The sequence below is a fragment of the Bison bison genome, unplaced genomic scaffold (assembly GCF_000754665.1).
Source record: "Bison bison bison isolate TAMUID 2011002044 unplaced genomic scaffold, Bison_UMD1.0 scf7180017864193, whole genome shotgun sequence".
NCBI classification, from domain to species: domain Eukaryota; kingdom Metazoa; phylum Chordata; class Mammalia; order Artiodactyla; family Bovidae; genus Bison; species Bison bison.
The window spans coordinates 1,396,723-1,417,608 of NW_011494765.1; the positions used below are offsets into that span (position 1 = coordinate 1,396,723).

General features: G+C 38.2%; 1 protein-coding gene and 1 pseudogene across 4 annotated transcripts in view; one reads left to right on the forward strand and one right to left on the reverse strand.

Annotated features, from left to right (window-relative positions):
- The window catches only part of DENND1A (DENN/MADD domain containing 1A), a 520,043-nt gene that overhangs the window by 407,447 nt on the left and 91,710 nt on the right, over positions 1 to 20,886 (reverse strand). The gene's annotated exons all lie outside the window — the stretch shown is intronic.
- LOC104991526 lies at positions 2,781 to 3,839 on the forward strand (annotated as a pseudogene). Its single transcript, XR_825618.1, has one exon. The product of XR_825618.1 is annotated as a glycine cleavage system H protein, mitochondrial pseudogene (transcript).

Below are 20,886 nucleotides of genomic sequence, written 5' to 3' on the forward strand. Positions count from 1 at the left end.
ACATCACAATTAGTGATGTGTTAGGCACTAAGACGGAGAAGACAATGGCACCCCACTCCAGTACTCTTGCCTGGAAGATCCCATAGACGGAGGAGCCTGGTGGGCTGTAGTCCATCGGGTCGCTAAGAGTCAGACATGACTGAGTGACTTCACTTTCACTTTCCACTTTCATGCATTGGAGAAGGAAATGGCAACCCACTCCAGTGTTCTTGCCTGGAGAATCCCAGGGACGGGAGAGCCTGGTGGGCTGCGGTCTATGGGGTCGCACAGAGTCGGACACGACTGCAGTGACTTAGCAGCAGCAGCAGGTACTAAGAAGGCATCAAGAGACAAGATCCTATGGTTTCTCCTTGATAGAACACAAGGAATAGTCTCCTAAAATGACCCAGGTACAACAGAAATTAAGAAGCTTTGAAAAGGAAGGGTGAGTAGGTGACCTGTAAGACAAGTAGCAGTCTCTGCTAGAGAACTGTTGGCTCTCTTTCACATCAACATAGTCTAGAGTTACCAAGGTAACCAACATTTCAACTTTAGTTCTTTTATCCTTCTTGCCTAAAGCCTTGACCGGACCTTGTAAACAATCAACTGGGCCTCCCTTTCCTCTCACAGCTTCCAAAATTGAAGGCATTTCCCAAAAAGATGGGACACTATACACCACAGCTCACCACCCTGAAAGATGCCAGCAAAGGGTTACAAAGAGATGCTTCTGTTTTCCCTCTGCTCCCATCAGATTTGCAAAGGTTCAAAGTATGGGAAACATCTGGAGTCAAAAATCTGGGTAAATAAGCGCTCTCATATTTAATTAAGAGTGTGGTTGGACAGAAAGTAATTTAGTGTAATTTTCACCAGCACAAATACTCAATTTTAAATGTCTAGGAAGGAATGATGCTAAAGCTGAAACTCCAGTACTTTGGCCCCCCAACTTTGGCAAAGAGTTGACTCATTGGAAAAGACTCTGATGCTGGGAGGGATTGGGGGCCAGAGGAGAAGGGGATGACAGAGGATGAGATGGCTGGATGGCATCACTGACTCGATGGACGTGAGTCTGGGTGAACTCTGGGAGTTGGTGATGGACAGGGAGGCCTGGCGTGCTGTGACTCATGGGGTCGCAAAGAGTCAGACACGACTGAGCGACTGATCTGATCTGATGCCTTTTAAATCACCAATTTTACTTCTAAGAAAGCATCCATGGATTTCATGGAGATCACTGTCTTCTGCAAAAAAATTCATTAGAGTGTTGTTCAAAACACTAGTGTTGAACTTTCCTGACAGTTCAGTCAGTGGTTAAGATTCCACACTTCCAATGAAGGGGACACAGGTTTAAACCCTGATTGGGGAACTAAGATTCCGCATGCTGCATGGGGTGGCCAAGAAGAAAAAAAAAAAATGCAACACTGAAAACATGAAGCCACCTAAATAATTAATGGGGTAATAGTTAAATAAACTCGGAGAAGGCAATGGCACCCCACTCCAGTACTCTTGCCTGGAAAATCCCATGGATGTAGGAGCCTGATAGGCTGCAGTCCATGGGGTCACTAATTGTCGGACACGACTGAGCAATTTCACTTTCACTTTTCACTTTCACACATTGGAGAAGGAAATGGCAACCCACTCCAGTGTTCTTGCCTGGAGAATCCCAGGGACGGGGGAGCCTGGTGGGCTGCCGTCTATGGGGTCGCACAGAGTCGGACACGACTGAAGCAACTTGCAGCAGCAGCAGTTAAATAAACTATGGTAAATCTATGTAATAGAATGTTATAGAGTAATTCAGAGTGATTTAGGAGAATGTGGAACAACCAGAACCGTCATTTACTGTTAGGAACAATAAATTGGTACAACCACTTTAGAAATTATTTGACAATATTTAAGTAGGCTAAACAAACATACACCCACCTTATGACTCAGCAATTCCACTCCTAGGCATATAGCCAAGAGAAATAAGTGTACAGGTGTATCAAAAGACATACACAAGAATATTCATGGTAGGCTTATTGCTAGTAGTAAAATAAGTATCAGTCAACAGAAGGATATATAAATTGTGGTATATTCCTACAGTGCAATACTATATAGCGATTAGGAAGAACGAATTACATGTAACACCATGGATAAATTTTGATCAAAAGAAACTAGATGACCCCATTTATATGGAGTTCAAAAACCAACACTAATATACAGTTATAACGATCAAAACAGTAGTTGCCTCTGCGGGCAGGAGGAGAAGGGAGGATACTGACTAGAAGGACACACAAGTGGATCTTCTAGCTGTACTAAGGTGTAACTGACAAATAAAACCTGTGTATATTTAAAGTATAACTTGAGGCTTTGACATATTAATATGTAAACATTGTGAAATAATCAATCAAGCTAAATAATCTATCCATTACCTAATATAATATATAGTTACCTTTCTTGTGTGTGGTAAGAACACTTAAGATCTACATTCTTAGCAAATTTCAACTAGGTACACAATTCAGTATTGTTAACTACAGTCATACTGCGGTACCATAACTGAACTTGATCTTGGTGGGGTTACACAAGTATATACATACATTAAGCTATTTGTTCTTGCTGTTTAGTTGCCAAGTCATATCCGATTCTTGAGCAACACCATGGACTGTAACCCACCAGGCTCCTCTACAATTAACTTTGTGGATTTACATTTTTGTAAACCGCAATACCTTTTTAAAAATAATGAATTGGGGGGCCGCCCCGTCCCGCCCCGCCCCCGCCGGCCGGGGTGCTCTAGGTGCTCTAGGTGTCGCGCGGAGACCCGTGCGAACATGGCGCTGCGCGCGGTGCGGAGCGTGCGGGCCGCGGTAGGCGGCCTGCGCGCCATCTCGGCACCCAGCGCGCCCCGCTCGCCGCGGCCCTGGGGACTGCGAGCGGGTGCAGTCCGGGAGCTGCGCACCGGCCCTGCTCTGCTATCGGTGCGGAAATTTACAGAAAAACACGAATGGGTAACAACAGAAAATGGTGTCGGAACAGTGGGAATCAGCAATTTTGCACAGGAAGCTTTGGGAGATGTTGTTTACTGTAGTCTGCCTGAAGTTGGGACAAAGTTGAACAAACAAGAGGAGTTTGGTGCTTTGGAAAGTGTGAAAGCTTCTAGTGAACTCTATTCTCCTCTATCAGGAGAAGTAACTGAAATTAATAAAGCTCTAGCAGAAAATCCAGGACTTGTCAACAAGTCTTGTTACGAAGATGGTTGGCTGATCAAGATGACATTCAGTAACTCTTCAGAACTAGATGAACTAATGAGTGAAGAAGCATATGAGAAATAAATAAAATCTATTGAGGAGTGAAACTGGAACCCCTAAATAAACTACTTTGAAACAACTTAATCTAGCGTAGTTGTCTTAAATTAGTGGTAGATAGATATTTAGAAAGCAACTTTTAGCAGAAGAAACTACTTGTAACAATGTTTCCTGAAGAAAATACCCCTTAACTTTCTAATGACCAGATAAACACTGCATCTTTTTCCACAGCATCCTGTGATTTTTAGGCTAGGCTCCAGTTATAATATTCAGAATTCCTGAAATTATCTCTGGTAAAACTAATTACAAAAATTATGTAATTCAAGGATAACATGGTTATCTTAAACCTTATATGACTTGTAACTTGCTTACAGCTATCCTTGGATTTGGGTCAAAATTATCTTTCCACTAGAAATAACTGCCATTGGAGAAAAGTTTGTTAGTTGTATAGTGTCCAGTGAAGAATATTACTATCTTAATTTTGCAATACACTGTGTTTGCTGGTGCTATTTTTATACAGTGAAGCAACAGCCTTGCAGGAGAATAAACAATTTAATAATAAAATATTCAACTTCTTAAAAAAAATAATAATAATGAATTGATTAGAACTATGTATGAAGGATATGGAAAGGTGTCCTTTTTAATAATTTTTAGTTGAACCTCTGAAATACTCTTATATTGAGTGCCATAGAGATTTAAAAATATTAACTTTTTAATAGCTTGTCTTTGGTATATTTCATGTATCACATAATTTACCCATTTAAAGTATATAATTCAAAAAAAATAAAATAAAGTATAATTCAATAATTATTAGTAAATTTACCAAGTTGTAAATCATCACCATTAAGTCAGTTTAAGAACATTTTCATTAAACTAAAGAAGTCCCTCATGCCCCTTTACTGTTAATCTATTTTCCTACTCCTGTTCCAAACAAACAGTAATCTATCTGCCCCCTTTCTTCCCAGATTTGCTTTTTCTGGACATTCATCTAAACGGTATCATACATTGTGGGGTCTCTGCATCTTGCTTCTTTCTTTCCCTGAGCACAATGTTTTTCAAGTTTGTTCATGTCGTGGCACGTATAAGTAGTTTGTTCCTTTTTACAGTTTACTAGTTTCCTATGACATGAATATACCACATGTTATCTGACTTATCAGGTGATGACACAAATACTAACTTTTTGCAACATTCCTATCCACAAATACAGCTAAAGCATCACCCATCATCCTCATCCCATTTTCCTCCCCTTTTCAGAGGTCACCATTGTCTTGAGGTTGGTGTGCAGCCCTTCCCTTCGTGCTTTTATACAGTTAATACATACAAATATACCCATAACAAAATATACATTTGTTTTGTATTTTTATCATTGCCATATCTGGTTTACAATATGTAATATTTTTCAACTTGCTTTTTTTACTCACAATTATATTTTTAAGGTTTGTTCGTTTTGTCTCAAGTAGATTGGATTCATTCATTTTAAATGCTATAATATTCTCCAACTACCAATGTCATAATTTATCTATTCCCCCTACTGATGACCATTTAGGTTTTCAATATATTTCTACCATTAAAAAATCTATAAACATTTTTGATTGTGTCTCCTTGTGCACATGTGATAATTTCTCTACATTATCTACGTAAAAGTGACACTGCTGGTTCCCAGTGTATGAATACCCTCCACTTACTTTTACCAGCACTTAAGAGCTTTTGTTTCCCGACACGCTCACCAACACTTGCTATTATTCACCTTAAAATTTTTTCTGCCAGTCTCACGTATGAAATGGCATCTCATGGTTTTGATTTGAATTTCCTTGATTTTTAGTCCTGTAATCTTTTCACATGGTGGTTATTTTAACTTGTTCTTTTGTGACTTGCTATTTAATATTTTGGTCTATTTTTCTACTTATTTCTTTCAGTTTCCTTATTATTGTAGATCTCAAGCCTTGCCAAATTTTTCCTTCAATCTGATCATTTTGTTTTGTTTATAGTTTGTTTGTGTTTTTTTGCCATACCAAAATTTTAAAGGTTAGTAAGGTCAAATCTTTTACCTCATGATTTGTGCTTCTCCATATCTTATTTCAAGAAATCTTTTTCCTATCTATACCTTTAAAAATATTTTCACATTTTATTTGAAAAGCTATGAATTTTTGTTTTTAAGGCAGTTCTTTAATCCAGCTGTAATTTATTTTTATGAATGGTGTGAGCAGGCAGGAAACTTGTTTCAAATGGACAGCCAATTGTCTCTGCCTGGTGACACCCATTCTGCTCTTTAACTGCTAAGGGCAGCTGGCAAAGCCTTCCTCATCCAAAAAAATGCCTCGAGAAAGAGTTGGATAGTTTGATATGTATTAATTCCTTGAAATATGACAAGTCATAGCTAGTAATTTTGGCAGAACAGAATATACCAGAATACACTGGGTTAATTTTTCTTAGACCCAAAGCAAAAGACCTGATTCACATTTATCCAACAAAAACAATGAATCCAAACAGATAACAGACCACCAAGTACAAACACTAAGCAAGAGCAAAGTGGTCAGATATTTCTACCAGATTTCTTTTATGAATCGTGAAATATTAAGCTTTAGGAGCATTTCATGGGGACACAAATCCAAACTTTTACCTAGCCCTAAACTTCACAATCTCACAGCTTCCTTCTTTCCAAAGCTTAGTTTTAGAAAAAAGGCACAAGGAAACTGCCTATCTCAATAATTGCAATGTTAAGAGAAAAGAAATGCCTCATTTGATACTGCTGCAATCATCTCTAAGCGTCATTCATAGTGACATTAGTACATAAACAAAAATTATTTCACCAATATAAATCCTCATGCAACTACTCTGGAGATTTTTACATAATGTTAACATTTACCACAATAATTTACATAATGTAGCTAGTATCAAGCAGCTAAATTTGAATTCTTTGTTCTCATGAAAAAGGGAAAGAACACCATTTTAGTTAATGATATGTTTCCGAATATGACACTACAAGGCATTCTTCAGGAGGTATATAACATGGACATTGATAATTTACTGAATAAATTCACTGTGATCAATTCTTTTATAAAAATTCACAGGAACTGTTAATGAAAGCATATGTTAATTTAATATTTTTCATCCCTTCCTTCTCCTGCCATTTATTAAAGCCTAACTTATTGAGAATATAATTTTTAACAGTATTTCTTTGCAAATGCTATACTAAAACTGCTGTATAATTACCTTTTAGGTTGCAAATTCTCATTCTACATACTTTATAGTATATTTTAAATCCACTTAAAAATGTAAGCTCAATGGTCAAGAAAACAAAAAATACTCTTTGGTTTAAAAAAATCATTAATCATAATAAACTCAATTAGACACAGTATGAGGTTTTCCTCAAAGCCATACAATAATAATACAAGTATTGTATTGTTCAAATATTCTCATTGTTATACAGGTTGTCACATTTCATGTTTAATAGGAACTGACTCAAAGAGACCTTGAAACAAAAGTATCCTAACCAAGCAGCAGTTCCCAAAGTGTCATGCTAAAAAAACATTACTCTCCAATTCACACAATTCAAACAATCAAATCAGAGAACAACCACTTCTTTATTAATAGAACAATACACACTAGTTTCCTCTGTCCAAGTGATGCTACCTAAAAAATATTTAAAGAAAAACTAAACATTCACTGAATGATATATTTGTGAGTCTACCAATGATTCCAACTTCAGCTGGAAACAAATGAACTCAAAGTCCTTAAATGAATACCTAATACTGACAATTTTTTTCACTAAAAATACAAAACTGAAAATGATTCAACATATAAAGACCAAACCCCACTAGAAAAGAAGTATTGTGGTTAGGTAAGACATTCAATGTCACTGAAACTAAGATGATGGAAATAAAACAGTACCTTCTTAACAAAGATATCACAAATAGCTTTATCCTTCAAAATTATTTATTCAAGATATAATTTGCTCCCCTACAGGGTCAGATGACAATGCAACTAAATACAATCTAGGCACTGTCTATATATGCACCTTCTGTTTTTAAATCAGTAGGAACCACTGACCAGCATAAGCACTATTTCTAATTAGATATTCAGCAATTGTATAAAGTATGACACCCCCCTCAAATACACATTTGACCATAAAACTAGTTTAATAAATTCACATGACTACAGACAACTGCACCATATTGAACAGGATCTTAAAAAGGATCAGAAAGTCAGTTATTTCAAATAGTGATTTTACTGCAGATCAGGGATAACCTCCAACCACAACCCCAAAAGGGGGAAAATGTTTTATTAAAAGCATGTTTTCTAAGAGAATTCCTAAAGATACACAATATTATGTTCTATCTAATTTTCCAAACTGACTTATTCTCCTTTATTATATAATATCTAGTACATGGATAGGCTAAAACATATCTATCATTTAGTCTTTCAGGACAACCTAGTAGTCTGTATTCCCCCCGCCCCCCAAAAAATTGGTGTAATAATTAGAAGGAATAGGAAAACTTACTGCAACTATTCAGAGGATAAGGAAAATGGAAACAATTATTGAGGGCCTATTTGGCAATGGACCCCAAACTAACTAAACATTTCCTTTTTTAATTTTCACAATCCTATGAGATAAGCAATATTATTCTTAATTTACAGATGGAAAAAACATATCTTAGAGGTTAACTGATTTCCCCAAGGTTATGAAGCTATTAAGTGACAGAGCCAAGACTTAATTTCAAATCTATAGGATTTCAAAGTCCAAACTTTCATCTGCACCAAGCTCTCCCCATTAAAAAAAGGTGAAATAGGCTTTATAGGTTAAACTGAGAAGTTAAATGCTGTGGATGAAGCTGTTTCTCAGGAGATTTATAATTTCAAATAAGTTTATAAATTTATTCAATATGACTCTGTTAACTGGGAATGTTAATTTGGGAATCAAAAATCTGTGACAAATATCAAAACAATTTGGAGGAATATAAATAATTACCTGTCTCTCTAACACTAGGTTTGGGGGCAACAGAGTGATTCATTTCAACAGTCCCTTGAATAAAAGCAAATATCATCTTACTTTGAATTCACAAAGGACTGGACAGTTTTCAAAGAGTTTTCACAAACTTTAGAATTCATAAAGTCCTCAAAACAATCCAGTAAAATGTTACAGGAATATAGTGGATACATAAAAGAGGAAAATACAAAGAGGTATTCTAAATGCAGACAGTAGTGCTCATCAGTCCCACTAACTCCACACCTTCTCACAGCAAGAGAATACTGCCCCGTTCTAAAAATGCCCAAACTCTCTACATAAACAACTCCAGGTGCTACTATCATCATTTGAAAAATGACAAAGTTGAGGTTCAGAGCTTAGGCTATTAATGAGGGCACAAATTAAGCGTCAGGGATAAGACTGAGAACCAATCTTTGGCCTACAAGATCAGAGATTATTACTGTCCCTAGAACTGCTTTTAAAGATAACTCATCTTTATACCAAATTATAATAGGAGATGTAAAGTTACACAGATTTCACTGTTCAGTCGCTCAGTCATGTCCGACTCTTTGCGACCTCATGAATTGCAGCACGCCAGGCCTCTGTGTCCATCACCAACTCACGTCCATCAAGTCAGTGATGCCATCCAGCCATCTCATCCTCTGTCGTCCCCTTCTCCTCCTGCCCCCAATCCCTCCCAGAATCAGAATAGTATTCACTGTAGGAGAATATAAATAGTAAACAGCACACTGGTCCACATGTTGGGAGGCTTGAGGAAGAACATATCCTTTTATGTGAAGACATACACTTAAAGATGCTAATCATCCGTATGTAAGTTGTAACAGTAACATAGAATGGGAAAGACTAAAGATCTCAAGAAAATTGGGAGATATCAAGGGAATATTTCATGGATGGGCTAAGAAATGGTAAAAAGCTAACAGAAGAAGAAACTTTGAAAACTGTGGTAGAAGAGCATTTAACAGCTATCTACTGAGAACACTTCTCCATACTAATTTTTAAAGAATAGCTTTACTATCAGACCCTCTGCCTTTGTTTAAAATTACATACGATTTAAACACATGCACACATAGGTACACGTATAGAATGTACACATACACATATGTACACGTACTGAAGGGGACTTCACTATCCAAACTCTAACCATCCTAACAGTCAGATAAATGTCTGGATGAGTCTCGAAAATCCAAATTCTTGCTATGTGTCATTCCAAAATTAGGAATCGAATACTAAAGATTCAAATGATGCAGTAGCCTTGTCATCCAAACTCAAGAAAAAAGAGATTCTGAGAATAAGAAATATTTGATATAAATTGGAGTGTGTGCACGTGTGTTAACATATACCAGAATGTCAGCAATTATACCTAGGAATTGAGATTAGACACTATTTTAGCTTTTTCTTTTTGCTTTTCTGAGTTTTATAAATAATCTCCAACGTAGCTATTCCAAGTTAAAATTTAAAAGATTATCTTAAGATATAAATTCATATCAACCATGCAAACTAATACATTATTTAGGGATACTTACATATGTGGTAAAAATAATCATGAAAAGCAAGAAAATAGGGGAAAATGAGTGGTGAGGGGACCGTGGATGTTACCTGAGGGTAGAAATGAGGGACAACAGGAGGGCAGATTCAGGGAAGGAGTAGACAGAAGGCTTCCAGGCCCTAGCAATATTCCATATAAGCGAACGTGATAGTTTGCCTTCCAAGATGTCCCTCACAATTCCCACCACTCCTTTGGCACATGGCACTTCTTTCTCAAAGTCATGGAGTCTGCTGGCCCTTTCCTTCAACTGGGCTGACTTCATGACTTGCTTTGAACAACAGAATGCAGTGAAAATCATGCAGAGCCATCTGGGGGCCTAAGCCTTTAGAAGCTCAGCAGCTTCTGCTTTCATCTTTTTGGGACATGACTTCCATGTTACCTCAGGCTGAACTTCTGAATGAAGAGAGGCCATATGGGACAGAGAATGGCTCAGCCAGGACTTAGCTGTTCCGGCCACCTAGGTGAAGCATGAGACACATGCATGGAGTTCAAAAGATCAATTCTTTGGCGCTCAGCTTTCCTTATAGTCCAATTTTCACATCCATACATGACTACTGGAAAAACCATAGCTTTAACTAGATGGACCATTGTTGGCAAAGTAATGTCTCTGCTTTTTAATATGCTGTCTAGGTTTGTCACAGCTTTTCTTCCAAGAAGCAAGAGTCTTTTGATATTGTGATTGCAGTCACCATCTGCAGTGATTTTGGAGCCCCCAAAAATAAAGTCTCTCACTGTTTCCACTATTTCCCCATCTATTTGTCATGAGTGGATGGAACCAGATAACATGATCTTAGTTTTTGAATGTTGAGCTTTATGCTAGCTTTTTCACTCTCCTCTTACACTTTCATCAAGAAGCTCTTTAGTTCCTCTTCGCTTTTTGTCATAAAGGTGGTGTCATCTGCATATCTGAGGTAATTGAAATTTCTCCTGGCAATCTTGATTCCAGCTTGTGCTTCATCCAGCCCAGCATTTCACATGATGTACTCTTGCATATAAGTTAAATAAGCAGGGTGACAATATACAGTCTTGACGTACTCCTTTCCTGATTTGGAACCAGTCTGTTGCTCCATGTCCAGTTCTAACTGTTGCTTCTTGACCTGCATACAGATTTCTCAGGAGGCAGGTCAGGTGGTCTGGTACTCCCATCTCTTGGAGAATTTTCCAGTTTGTTGTGATCCACACATTCAAAGGCTTTGGCATAGTCAGTAAAGCAGAAGTAGATGTTTTTGTGGAACTCTTGCTTTCTCGATGATCCAACGGATGTTGGCAATTTGATCTCTGGTTCCTCTGCCTTTCTAAACCCAGGTGAACATCTGCAAGTTGTTGGTTCACATACTACTGAAGACTAGTCTATACTTTTGTCTTATCTTTCTGTCCTAGTGTTTTTTGTTTGGGCTACAACAACATGGTAAGATAAAGAAGCATGCCATTGAAAACCACTTTAGAACAGTTTAAACAGCACAGGCATCCTGTGCAAAGATGTGAATACTGACTAGCTAAAACCATCTGGAACTGGCAATTTTTTAGGAGTAGTGTTTTGACAACTTTATCAATTTCCTCCGTGAATACTGTTTCAGGTAAGTTTTCTACCTCTTCTTCATCTACTTTGGTAATACGTATTTTCCTCTAAAATATTTATTTCATCACATAGTCATAGAAAAACAGTATTCGCATGTATAAATGCAACAGATTGACTATATACATAATAACAGAAATTATTTCTGAGCATTGGAAAATTTTTATATTGCAATTTCCCGAGTTTTCCAAAGTAAATCTCAGTTTTAAAATGAAAAAATGTAAAGAATAAACAAGAAATCACTATATAGCTCCTGTTCTAAGAGTAGCACAGCATCTAACTCACCAGTCTGCAACAAGTGACAGAAATTCATGATAAGAAAACATGAAAATTGAACTCTGCATCTTGACCATAGTCTTTTCTTACAATGGATTAGAGGTAAAATTTTGTATTATTTGAGCATTTTCCATTAATAGCTCAAAACATATTAACTCTAAGGAAGGGGGCAATCTATGCTTGTATAAAATTTTGTAAGATCCCCAGGATATTCTGTTCCATCAAGTCTGTAAGAGTTCCAAACAGGTCCCTTAACAGGGCTGCTTTCTCATGCCTTTTAAAATCCATTGGTGTCTCTAGCTTTGCAGGGGATGGGATTCAGTTTCTCAGCCCAACAATATGCAGAGGACAAGCACACAAAATACCATCCCAGTGGACACAATAACGCAGCAACAACCAGAAGCTCCAGCCTCCCTTAGCTTTTATTATCATAATTTATGCATCCTTAGAGACTGGAATATAAAACAGTGATTAATGCTGAGAACGTCAACACCATCAAAGGTTGGAACTGACCACTGGCTTTAAGGAAGGAAACCATAATTCAGTTACATGAACATTTATCAACCCCATATTTTAAAAATCCACTGAAAAATGAAATCACTTACCAAGCTACCATAATCATAACTATTATCATCTTAATCCTTTAAATGCTGTGGTTTCCTTTTATCTGGGTCTGTCTTTCTATAACTCTACATAGAATCTGGTTTTTTATACATCTGTACAGCACTTGATTTTATCAAACTAATATTAACAGCCTATAAAGTCACTAGAGTAATAAAATTTAATAAGAGCAATAATTTGAGCTATTAAAGAATGCCATTATGACAGATATAACTATGCTAACATCAACATTATATAGTATACATAAGACAGATGTCACCATAACAAATATTAACAACATGGAGATACATTTTCAATATAGTGGAAAAGGCCAGAGTACACAGTATACATAAGTAAAAATTTCTTTAAAAAAAACACAGGTTAGAAATAGATATAGGCTCCACATAAAGGGGTAAATTAGTAATCCCAGAAATTTTGGTGATTGTATTGATGCCTAAGGAAGGTTCTAGGGCCTTGAACAGTGTAAGAAGTCAGCAAAGGCATAGAGAGTAACATCTCTTGAAGAACTGGATATATCCCCTTTTAGCTGCCCTAACTTAAACACAGCATTGCCTATAGGTTACACTACACTGTGCTATCACTACAATAGCGGCTTTCAGACTTCTTTCTTTTACCCATAATCCATATAAGAAATATGTTTTATCTCCAACTGGTAATACAGAACACCCACAACCACAAGTTCCAGGAAACACTACTTTTCTTTGTTGCTTTGTTCAGCTGCTAACTTGTGTCTGACTCTGCGACCCCATGGACTGGAACACACCAAGTTTCCCTGTCCTTTACTATCTCCTGGAGTTTGCTCAAACTCATGTCCATTGAGTCAGTGATGCCATCGAACCATCTCATCCTCTGTCACCCCCTTCTCCTTCTGCCCTCAATCTTTCCCAGCATCAGGGTCTTTTCTAAGGAATCAGCTCTTCACATCAGGTGGCCAAAGTACTGGAGCTTCAACTTCAGCATCAGTCCTTCCAATGAATATTCAGGGCTGGCTTCCTTTAGGATTGATTGGTTTGATCTCCTTGCAGTCCAAAAGACTCTTCTCAAACGTTGTCTCTAGCACAACACTTTGAAAGCATCAATTCTTTGGCGCTCAGCCTGCTGCATGGTCCAACTCTCACATCTGTACACAACTACTTGAAAAACCACAGCCGACTACACAGGCCTTTGTTGGCAAAGTGATGTCTCTGCTTGTTAATATGCTGTCTAGGTTTGTTATCATGTTATTTTATCTGATAATAGCTATTCTATTCCATTTCACATTTTAAAATTCACTTTGTGGCCCACTAAATTGATTTCATTACCCTCTAGTGGGCCATAACCTATAGTTTGAAAACCACTGGGAGGCCTTTCTTAATGCTTAGGGGGAAAAAAAAAGAAAGAAACTAATACCAGAAACCCATTATGTACCACATAATATGCAATAAGACATCATTTGTGTCCTAATTTAATTTTCACACCAACCCTATTAGGCAGGTAATGTTCATTGATTTCAACAAATATTCATCCCTTCAACAAATTTACTCAGTACTTATGTGTCAGGTACTGTGCTAAACTCTAGAAATAACTGAGCAGTGAGCGAAACATGCTATCTATGACCATGAAAGAAAGATACTAAATGAGAGGTAAATATTATAAAGAAAAACCAGAGCATGCTATGAGAGCACATAATATACAGACCCAACTTACACTGAGAGATTATAAAAGGCTTCCTGAATACCACTGGAGCATAGATTTCAAGGAAGCAAACGAACTGGACAAAAGTAGGGAAAAGGAAAATGGTGTGGGCAGAAGCAACAGCAGTGACTGGAGAAGTCCTGAGGCAGGAAGGAATTTGGGTTAAAAGAGGAAATAAAGAAGGCCAGTGTAAGGATCACTGAGCACAAGAGAAATGAAGCTAAGGAAAAAGTCTGCTGTCAAGCCATGCACGATCTCACGGGGCACAGTAAGGACTTTAGAGTTTATTCGGGGGTAAAAAGGAAGGCATTGACAATTTTTGAACAAGACAGAGTGGAAGGCAGGGAAGAGGATCAGATATGGAGAATGAACTAGAATTAGGCAAAGCTGAATCTAAGTTTAGTTAGGTGGCCACAACAGTAGTCTGAGTCATACTTTTCTCACTTCAACACAGGTCATGGCAATGGAGGTGAAGAGAAGTTAGGAGACTTGAGATAAGAGGTAGGATTGAAGAGATAAGAGTAAGCCAGTGACTACAGAGACCAAGACAGAGAGACACGGAGACAATGACTCCCAGGTTTCTGGTACAAACAACTGTAAAATGGGCAAGCTGTAGAATAAAAAATTTGGGTGGAAGATCCTAAGTTCAGCTTGAGATGCCTATAAGGAGAAATTTAAGAAGAGCATGCAGCAGACAGAGTTATCACATACCTAATAAAAGTCAGAGACAGACTGGAATCTTGCCAAGACTACTGAACACTGAAATCAAAGTTCTTTCACAGCATTAAAATAAAGATGAGATTTATGATGATGACAATGATGAGTATGATACGCATCAGCTAGCAGTTATTGAACTTCTTTGTTCTACATACTCACAACCACTCTACTGAAGCTGCTGAGGCCTAGAGGGATGAACTGTTCTGCAGAAGTTGACAAAGGGGCAACACCAAGATTGAAAATCAGATCTAGAAAAGGTCTGAAATTCTAAATCACAGTGTCTCACCAAAATTGGGATACCAATATCTTCAGCTCCCAATCACCTGCCACCAAGAGAATGAAAGTTCTTTGAAGACACAGCAGAGCTGATTCATCTTTGTGAACCCTACCACAATGCCTCATTAGTGGTTTGCTGAATGCAAGGTGAAGAAGTATGTACTCAACTTACTGTTAAGTAAATGTTTTTTTAAATTTGGAAAATCACCAACAGATTACATATAATTAACTTTTTTTCCCCTAATGTATATAATTTAAACCCAAAAGGTGAAAGATGAAGTCGCTCAGTTATGTCCGACTCTTTGCGACCCCATGGACTATAACCTACCAGGTTCCTCCATCCATGGGATTTTCCAGGCAAGAGTACTGGAGTGGGTTGCCATTTCCTACTCCAGGGAACCTTCCTGAACCAGGGATCAAACCAGGGTCTCCTGCATTGTAGGCAGATGCTTTACCGTTATTAACTTTTTTTTCTAATGTATATAATTTAAGCCCAAAACTCTTAGTTAACTTTTGAAACTGTGAGGGTCACAAAATAAGTGAAAGATGTCAAAATGGCAATAATGCTCTTCAGACAGGTTACATATTCTATACAATATTTTTCCTGACACCAGCGTACCTCATAGTCTATATCTAAGGTAGTACTAAATAAGCTATCATTCTGTTTTAAAAGTGAAGGTTTCAGCCATCTACTCTAGAAGAAGAGTAAACAATTAGAAAATAAAACAAAACTCCTCTACTAACCAGAAGTTTGGCCTCTGGAGAAAAATGTTAACTTCACTGTGTGATTCCAAATGTTAACTTCACTGTGCAGAGTGAAATTTCAGTTCAAGAACATTGGTATTACTTACACATCTTATATAAATCTTACTTACAACTAGAATGACTGAAATTAGTCCAAAGTTGATTTCATGGTATGTACTATAAGGAGACCTTCTAAGAAAGAAACCTTGGCTCCATTTACCCAATAAATGGTGAACAGCTTTTAAATGTGTAGGAGGCATGTTTACCACACTTCATAGACTCTAAGAAGCCACTGAGAGCAAGATGCACCAGTCTATGACTATGCCTGCCCCCCCCCAAAAAAAATTTAAATTTAATTACAGTATAATGGCTTCTCATGTAAAATTAGATTATTCAGTTCTTTAGAACAGATTTTTTTTCATCTAACATTACTGTACATACCTAATAAATAGAATATAAGCACAGTAATGTGGCTCAGACAGTAAAGAATCTGCATGCAAAGCAATAGACCCAGGTTTCATCCCCAGGTAGGAAAAATCCCCTGGAGAAGGAAATGGCAACCCACTCCAGTATTCTTGCCTGGAGAATCCCAAGGACAGAGGAGCCTGGGGGTTATAGTCCATGGGGTTGCAAAGAGTCAGACACAACTGAACAATTTCCAAACTCAGTAACTTAATGGAAGTATTTCTAAAACTTCTTCACATTCAGAGAGCAACTCTTTTCAATCACTCTTCAACTCAAAATTCTCAATCCAGGCTGCTTCTAACAATATCATTCCCTGTTCTACCAGGAACACTTGGTGATACAGCTTTTTTTTTTTCAAGATTTTTTTTCCCAAGCTGCTGACACTCATTTCACAATGAATGCTGACCTTATTGGAGGATCTAAAAGAAAGTTTTCAGATGAAAATCTAGACTCATATTCCTTTCTCAGACAGTTCTGAAATGTCAATAGTTGCAGGTGCCACATGGTATCTTGATACCCCAGGACTAAAAGCCCAGTTCTTCCATGCTTCAGCAATGACATCAAGACAGCTGCCTGGCCTGCACTGATTATAAGACCCCATCTATTGTAAGATGCATTGTGATTTCAGACATTAAACTAAGGGAGAAAATGTGTTCCAGAAGTTATCCATAAGGTAATCTGGCTCTAACTCTACTAGATGGCACATTTATCACATGAAAGTCTCGTCTGGAAAGGAAAACATGGTTGACTGTAATTTTGTACCCAACTGTTCACTGCTCCTTCCTGGAGAGATTATACATCCCTGCCTATTGGTGTATGACTTGCAGTATGTCCTTCTCTATGGAAGTAGTGGCCAAAGAAACGTGAATGTGAGTGATCTGTGCCAATTCACAGCCAAAGCTGTGCAGGCCATTATGTCTCCATTGTTTCTCTTTCCTTTCACCATGAGAGAGGCATGTCTCAGCTGAGTGCTACTCCTTCAGTCTGGGTCCCTGATTAAGATACAGAGCTGACCCTGGAGCAGAGCTACAATGAAAACACACTGTGGGAAAGTAATAAACTTGTTTTTCTCAGCCACGGAGATTTCTGGGGTCCTTTCTGTTAACTTAAGACAGAATAACCTAGGGAAAGTTTATCAGAACCGAATATTCCTGATATGAACTCTAAAAACCTACTTCCAAATGGCAGGGCCTCCAACACTCCTCTAAGCCACCACGTTCTCCCCTGTAACCTACTGTGTGGCACACACTTAACCTTTGTCACGTACTTCTAGGCTACTTGGATCAAACCACTCCTCACATCACACTCCATGCTACTCTTGATTCTTTTGGCTTAAGTTTCTCAGTACTAGTTCTCCTCTTTGCATTCTCATCTTGCTCCTCAGACTTGATTCAAGATACCATTTCCCACTGAATCCCCAATGAATCTATTCCTGTTCTCCGCCATAGCCTGCCATCCCATCTATCATGTCCCAGAACCCAGCAACTTTGGCACATATCCTGTGGACAACCATGTCACTCCATCAGATGTGAGTTTCAAACACAACTAGATTCTCATAGCTGGAGGTCTATCAAGAAGTACTTTAAAAATCCTCTTTCAAACTGAATATGATCCAAAGCAATATGAAAAAAAAAGTTAAAACAATGTAAAGTATGACTCTAGAACTAATCATCTAAAGCTAACTTAAAGGTGGAAAATAACTTCTAAAATTCTAACAAATCTGTAATTAATCACACAGTATAGAATGAAAATTATACACTGAGATTAACAAGAAATCAAAACTTATAATGTATGGCAAATACTGTACTTGGAAAGTGTTTTTTCCATTGAAAAATAACTAAATACAACTAACTGTGTAGGTGGATTCACATCCAATTATTCATGCTTACAAAATTAATCATAGGTTTCTACACTCTACAGTACATATATATACCCACAAAATACTGATCCTATTTGAACTTGTTTCTCTGTCATTTAGATTTCCTGTGTACTTGCCATATAACATCAAAGTACTTGTTACCCTCAAGTCCAAAGTCTGAAAGAGAAAGTGGACTAGAACAGGATTATTTACTGCCTCAAGGGAAAGATTCTGTTGTGATCTTGAACAAACTCATTAATGTATTCAAACATCTGTTGACTCACAAGGAAAATGAAGGGAGTACCATCTTCCTCAAGGAATTAATGTTATGAAAGTGAAACATAATAACTAACTTAAACCAGTGCCTGAATAAACGGCTCCATTTTTAAAAGCTAGCTGAATTTCCATTCCAGTAAAGAAGAACTATAATTTAGATCTATATTTCTATTCAGAAAAAAATAGAACAGATGAATACAAAATAAAAAAGAACAACCACTCAAAGGCATCAAAGAACTACCAAAAAGGTATCAAATTACATTGTGCCAAGATCCCAGAGATCCTTTAAAAAAAGTTTTTTTCCTACCTTTGGGGCCACATTTCTCCTAAAGGTGTGGGCCAATATGAGGAAAGGTAGGTAAGGGGTTAAAAGGTGATCAAAGTTTTCACATCACCAACAGGTTAACAGGATGAAACTAAAATTCACGGCCCATAAAAGGGAGATCAGGCTTCCCAGATGTCACTGGTGGTAAGGAAAACGCCTGCCAATGCAGGAGACATTAGAGACATGGGTTCAATCCCTGGGTCAGAAAGATTCCCTGGAGGAGGGCAGAGCAACACACTCCAGTATTCTTGCCTGGGAAATCCCATGGACAGAGGGAGCCTGGTGGGCTACCCTCCATAGAGTCCATAGGGTCACAAAAGAGTCACAGTCCATAGGGTCACAAAAGAGTCACACATGACTGAAGTGACTTGGCACGCACACAAAAGGGAGGTCATCTCAGGAAGCACCTTGGGCTTTCAGCAGGAACCCTGAATAATTACGCCTCATGATAAAAATTCAGTTCAGCTCAGTTGCTCAGTCGTGTCCAGCTCTTTGCAACCCCATGGACTGCAGCACGCCAGGCCTCCCTGTCCATCACCAACTCCTGGAGCTTGCTCAAACTCATGTCCATAGTCAGTGATGCCATCCAACCATCTCATCCTCTGTCATCCCCTTCTCCTGCCTTCAATCTTGCCCAGCATCAGGGTTTTTGCCAATGAGTCAGTGATTCACATCAGGTGGCCAAAGTATTGGAGTTTCAGCTTCAATCTCAGTCCTTCCAATGAATATTCAGGACTGATTTCCTTAAGGAGTGACCGTTTGGATCTCCTGGCACTCCAAGGGACTTTCAAGAGTCTTCTCCAACACCACAGTTCAAAAGCATCAATTCTTTGGCGCTCAGCTTTCTTTACGGTCCAACTCTCACATCCATGCATAACAACTGGAAAAACCATAGCTTTAACTAGATGGACCTTTGTTGGCAAAGTAATGTCTCTACTTTTTAATACGTTGTCGAGGTTGGTCATAGCTTTTCTTCCAAGGAGCAAGCATATTTTAATTTCATGCCTGCAGTCAACATCTACAGTGATTCTGCAGCCCAAGAAAATAAAGTCTCTCACTGTTTCCACTGTTTCCCCATCTATTTGCCAAGAAGTGACGGGACCAGATGCCATGATCTTTACTTTCTGAATGTTGATTTTTAAGCCAACTTTTTTTTTTACTTCTCCTCTTTCAATTTCATCAAGAGGCTCTTTAGTTCCTCTTCAGCTTCTGCCATAAGGGTGGTGTCATCTGCATATCTGAGGTTATTGATATTTCTCCCAGCAATCTTGATTCCAGCTTGTGCTTCAGCCAGCCCAGCATTTCGTATGATGTACTGTGCATATAAGTTAAATAAGCAGAGTGACAATATACAGCCTTGACATACTCCTTTCACCATTTGGAACCAGTCTGTTGTTCCATGTCCAGTTCTAACTGCTGCTTCTTGACCTGCATACAGATTTCTCAGGAGGTAGGTCAAGTGGTCTGGTATTCCCATCTCTTTCAGAATTTTCCACAGTTTGTTGTGATTCACACAGTCAAAGGCTTTGGCATAGTCAATAAAGCAGAAGTAGACGTTTTTCTGGAACTTTCTTGCTTTTTTGGTGATCCAATGGATGTTGGCAATTTGATCTCTGGTTCCTCTGCCTTTTCTAAATCCAGCTTCTACATGTGGAATTTCACGGTTCATGTACTGTTGAAGCCTGCCTTGGAGAATTTTGAGCAGTACTTTGCAAGTGTATGAAATGAGTGCAATTGTGCAGTAGTTTGAACATTCTTTGGCATTGCCCTTCTTTGGGACTGGAATGAAAACCTGACCTTTTTCAGTCTTGTGGCCACTGATGAGTTTTCCAGATTTGCTGGCATATTGAGAGCAGCAATTAAACAGCATCGTCTTTTAGGATTTGAAATAGCTCAACTGGAACTCCATCACCTCCACTAGCTTTGTTCGTAGTGATGCTTCCTAAGGCCCACTTGACTTCGCATTCCAGGATGTCTGGCTCGAGGTGAGTGATCACACCATCATGGTTATCTGGTTCATGAAGATCTTTTTTGTATAGTTCTGTGTATTCTTGCCACCTCTTCTTAATATCGTCTGCTTCTGTTAGGTCCGTACCTTTTCTGTCTTTTATTGTGCCCATCTTTGGATGAAGTGTTCCCTTGGTATCTCTAATTTCCTTGAAGAGATCTCTAGTCTTTCCCATTCTATTGTTTTCCTCTATTTCTTTGCATTGATCGCTGAGGAAAGCTTTCTTATCTTTCCTTGCTATTCTTTGGAACTCTGCATTCAGATGGGTATATCTCTTTCTCCT